The sequence below is a fragment of the Miscanthus floridulus genome, chromosome 7 (assembly GCF_019320115.1).
Source record: "Miscanthus floridulus cultivar M001 chromosome 7, ASM1932011v1, whole genome shotgun sequence".
Classification (NCBI taxonomy): Eukaryota; Viridiplantae; Streptophyta; class Magnoliopsida; order Poales; family Poaceae; genus Miscanthus; species Miscanthus floridulus.
In genome coordinates, this window is record NC_089586.1 from 123,883,514 (window position 1) to 123,888,045 (window position 4,532).

General features: G+C 43.3%; 1 pseudogene; it reads right to left on the reverse strand.

Annotated features, from left to right (window-relative positions):
- Positions 1 to 1,411: 1,411 nt before the first annotated feature.
- On the reverse strand, positions 1,412 to 2,882 carry LOC136466192 (uncharacterized; annotated as a pseudogene).
- Between the last annotated feature and the right edge of the window lie 1,650 nt (positions 2,883 to 4,532).

A 4,532-nucleotide genomic window follows, 5' to 3' on the forward strand; every position in this document is an offset into this window, starting at 1 on the left:
CCCTCTGATGTCAGTCAACGTACACGTGTAATGTTATACAAGTATAAACATTCGTCGGAAATCACGGACTCGCTAGATTTCATGTTCTGCTCGGCTTTTATTTTTCAGGGGATAAGTACAGGTTTCGGTCGTTGCCAGTCTGACTCTATAACTGACAAACTGAAAATTGCTCGCAGAAGGAAATAACAAAATCGAGTACTACTATCTGCTATGGAATGATTATTAAACAGCAATCAGAGGATTGTCAAACCCCACGAACAGATATGTCAGACAGGAACAAAAAGTCGACAGGGGATTCCGTGTAGCAATAGCTGACACCTGAGTGAACAGTTGACGTTTCATACCCAAATAACCAAATTGCTCCTAATTATTTAGGATTAGAGAGCATACGCAGAGAGTAATGATGCAAGCCACAAACAAAATAATTTTGGACACATGACTTCAGTTCTATTATGAGATTCCATTAATAAATTACGCTGAGATATAAATTAAGTCCGGTCCAATAAATGTTTCATTCTTATTAAATAAGATGACACATCAACAAATAAAATGGAACTATGTATTGGAGGGAGGCGTTTCATTCATCAATTTGAAACCATCTTAATGACGCGTCACCCTTGAAAACAACAAATGAAAGGCTACGCTGGGAATGGCCTAATAATCTTGACTCTGCAAGGCTCTAAGGCCTCAAGCAGCCACTTCATCCAGAATCAACATGCCCTCATGTCCTCCTTTTGCAGACAAAAAAAAACATAGCTCTCTTAATGATGTGGCACCCTTGAAAACAAATGAAACGCTCCAATGCGAATGGCCGATGGCCGAATAATCTTTACTTTGCAGCGTCGGCTCAAGGCCTCAAGCAGCCACTTTTATCCAGAATTAAGGTGCTCACTATTATCATGTCCTCATTTTGCAGTGTTACATCAGCGTTGAAACTTCTTCTACCAGCTAATACGTTGCTTTCCCTCTTTTGATATATATTTTTTTAATAAAAAAACATTGTATAAATCAACCAAGTTTCACATCAATCTAATACAACACAGCCATACATGCAGTCCGTTACTCTTTCATGACAAATTAGCTTGAGCTTCAAAGAGAATTAGTAACCGAGTGTCGAAGTATCAGCATTCACACTACAAGCATCATGACATCTCAATTCATATGAGAATGCCAACTGGCCAAAGAGAGAATTTTTGTATGACAAGAAAAAAAACGAGAATATTCGGGCACTAGTGATATGGCCATGTTTAGAGCACAGGGGAAAAAGTATAAAGGTGTTTGAAGAAAAGGACATGTTTATGTATAATTTTAGTGTAAGCGCATTTCATTTATTTTAGAAACATAAGATAGGGGCTTCCAGCCTTCAGGCATAAAGCAAGACGAGCAGAGCTGTTAACTTTCAAGCATCGAGCTAGACATTAGTCACTAGAACAAATGTGTCAATTTCCAAAAGAAGCTACAGACAAAAGAAGCGCGCCACACTGTCAATAATAAATCGCAGTGACAGAGATCTTGTGGCGGGACTACAGACTACAGATCATGCTAAAAGGACCATGGTCATCACGCATTCTAAACTCTTAATAGTACCCATCCTGCAGATGTTTAGATAGAAGGATATGAGCTGTGCACCGGGCCGGGCTAGGATAACACAAAGTCCCAGTACATTATGCTTTCATGAGTTATATAAAGCAGAGCAGATAGTAAGTAGTACAGGCAATTCTGACAAATACCAGCAATTCTGGTAGTGATATAAGTTTCTACAAGATTCAGCGATCTTACACAAATGCAACAACGAAATGATGCCATGTCGAATAAGTTTGCTATACATACCTCTAATTTTGACTTAGCTTCAGAGTCAAATGTTTTCACAAAATCTCATAGCTTTTTTTAAGTCCTATCTGAGAAAATAAAGGTATCCATGTAAATCACGGTAACGATATGAAGAATTTCTCATGCTTATAAAAAGGCAAGTGATACTGTTTGTTGGAATGTTGAATAATACCTGAGGATCGACTCGCGATGGTGAGTTACTAGATATCACATATCTGAAAGAGTGAAAAACTCAAAGCAGAGCAGTACCCAAAAGATTAAGCAACCATAAGGTAGACATCTAGTGTACATACCTCAACTTGGTATAGAAAGCCATTGCTTGAGTGTTAGCTTTCTGAACTCCCATTTGGTTCTGCATGCTTATATAAATACTTTGGATCGTCATTCTTAATGAGAACAGTGATGATTGAACTAAAAACGCAAGAAGTGGAAAAAAAAAAGTGCAGCAACAGTTCATATCAAGAAAAATATTCAGAAGATATGAATAATAAATAGTTAGGATGGTGAACAGAACAGATCACATTACCTTGCAAGCTATCTGTTCAGTCAACTTCATCATAAACTTCCCTAGCCCCTTACCCTGGGCAGAAGGCTCCATTTGTAGCTCATACACATAAAGAACAGGCAGCTGCTCCTCCACAACAAATCTATAGTATACAAAACCAAGCAAGCAGCTTTCAGTACATTCTGCATGCATATGTTTCACCTCCGCGCCTTCATGGAATTTTCAGTAATAAAACCATTAGAATATTGCTTCACAAAGATATATCGTGCTTCTGGGACCACCATCTCCCGGCACTTCTGAAGGCCATTCTGCTCCATAGGGTTCCTCCATGTTAACCTAAAATTTGTGTACTCGCATCAAATACAAAGTCGGGAACATGTAAAAGGAACATTTGCAATATGCTGTGCTAACAACAGGATGCAGTGTTCCTCGCAAAAAAAAAAGGGATGCAGTGCAACAAAATGCATCTAACATTAAGAAGGTTTTGGATGTACTTCCTCATTGGTAATGCGTGTTTGGTACGCCGGATTGAGTCGCCCGGAATCATCCGAACCTATAAGTCCGAGCCTGACAGGCGTTTGGTTTGCATCATAGGCTCATGCCATCCGTCGTCACTCAGACTTGTTTGTTAGCTTCCCCAAGCCAATCGGCAGGAGCGACTTGATCCATCGGAAAAGTGACGGACGACCCCATCCTGCATGCATGTGGAGTGAGCTCGTTCCAGATGAATCCAATCCATAAACCAAACACGCTATAGATGTTCTGACTTCTGAGTGACAACATGACATCAGTAAACAACATATGATTTGTTTTTGTAGTTTGATTTTGCATCCCAAGTTTTTCGTGTGAGTACATATTTGTATCCAATTTTTTTTAAAGATGATTGAAATACGTTTTTTGAAATTGATTTTCATGTTTACACCTAGTAGTTGGTTTTCACCACATATTTGTCCAGAGGCAACATATTTCGTTGCATTATTGACCATGATAATAAAATACGGTTCATGAGGGTTCTCATGCCTTTATTTCAAGATTTGATTTAGAGAGTCTGAAACATATATATTTGTTGCACTTCCTACATCAGTGTTCCTGAACTTTGAGTACACAACTAGCTGTTAGACTTATGCCCTGCCATTGGTCCTTCTGTTCCCATACTGCTCATCCAAGAGTGGGGAAACAAAAAGGTATGCCAATCGACATCCAGGAACAGGAGGGGAGAAACAAAAAAGGAACGCCAATCAACGAAGCCTGCCACCAGCCATCAGCGCGTAGATCAACGCGCGCCCGGCGATGCGCGCGTGGCGCGGATCTTCCCGGTTCTAGTTAGTCTGGCTGCTGGAAACTTGGTCGTGTGAACAAGGGAAATAAGCGATGCCAACAGGCAACACCCCCGCGCGCGTCCGGTGTGCTGGCTTCCTGTTCGACAGTTGCGTCTTGTAAAGAGAAGCCTACGCCCGCAACGAGCCACGACGGCGACGGGATTACGTCTCTCTCGAAACGAATCGCGGACTGAAGAAATTCCCACGAAATTATGGGCCCTTTTTTCCAGCCTATGGCCGTCGATTCCAACAGAACACACACACACACCTCAGTCATGCGTGCGTGCAGGTTGTAGTACGCTGGCGCCGGGCGCCAAGCTCGGCCGCCTGGCTTGCGTGCAAGACCAGACGCATGACTTCATTCAACTGCATGCATACGCTTCTTCCGGTTCCGGGCAGCTGAAACGTCGCCGTTCGATCCACAGTGCTTCCATCAGCTCTGAACGTCGCCTTCGATTCGCTCTGTTTGGGCCGGCGCTGGACGTTTTGGCCCTGATCGACCCGAGTCCCGAGATGATACGGTCAGCATCTGACGACGTCTTTCATAAAAAAAAAAAGCATCTGACGACGTCGGCCTTGGATTTTTGCGCTGGCTGCTGGTCGGATCGGCAACGTCGCCTTCGATCCGCGGCATGGATCAGGGATTCAGCATCACGTCTCGGGGCCCCACCCCCGGCCGGTGGCCTTCCATCGGCACTGCACGTCGCTTTCTGCACCGTGTCGGAATTCGGATTGCGACGCTGGCCAGCTGGTGCACCGTGTGCACCAACATCGTCGAGGGCGCGAGGCCAAGGTGCTGAGTGAGCGCTCGCCTGACTGCGCAATAACAAAACATCGACCAAAATCGCTCGTCGATCGCGTCTCGGCTATGAATGAAC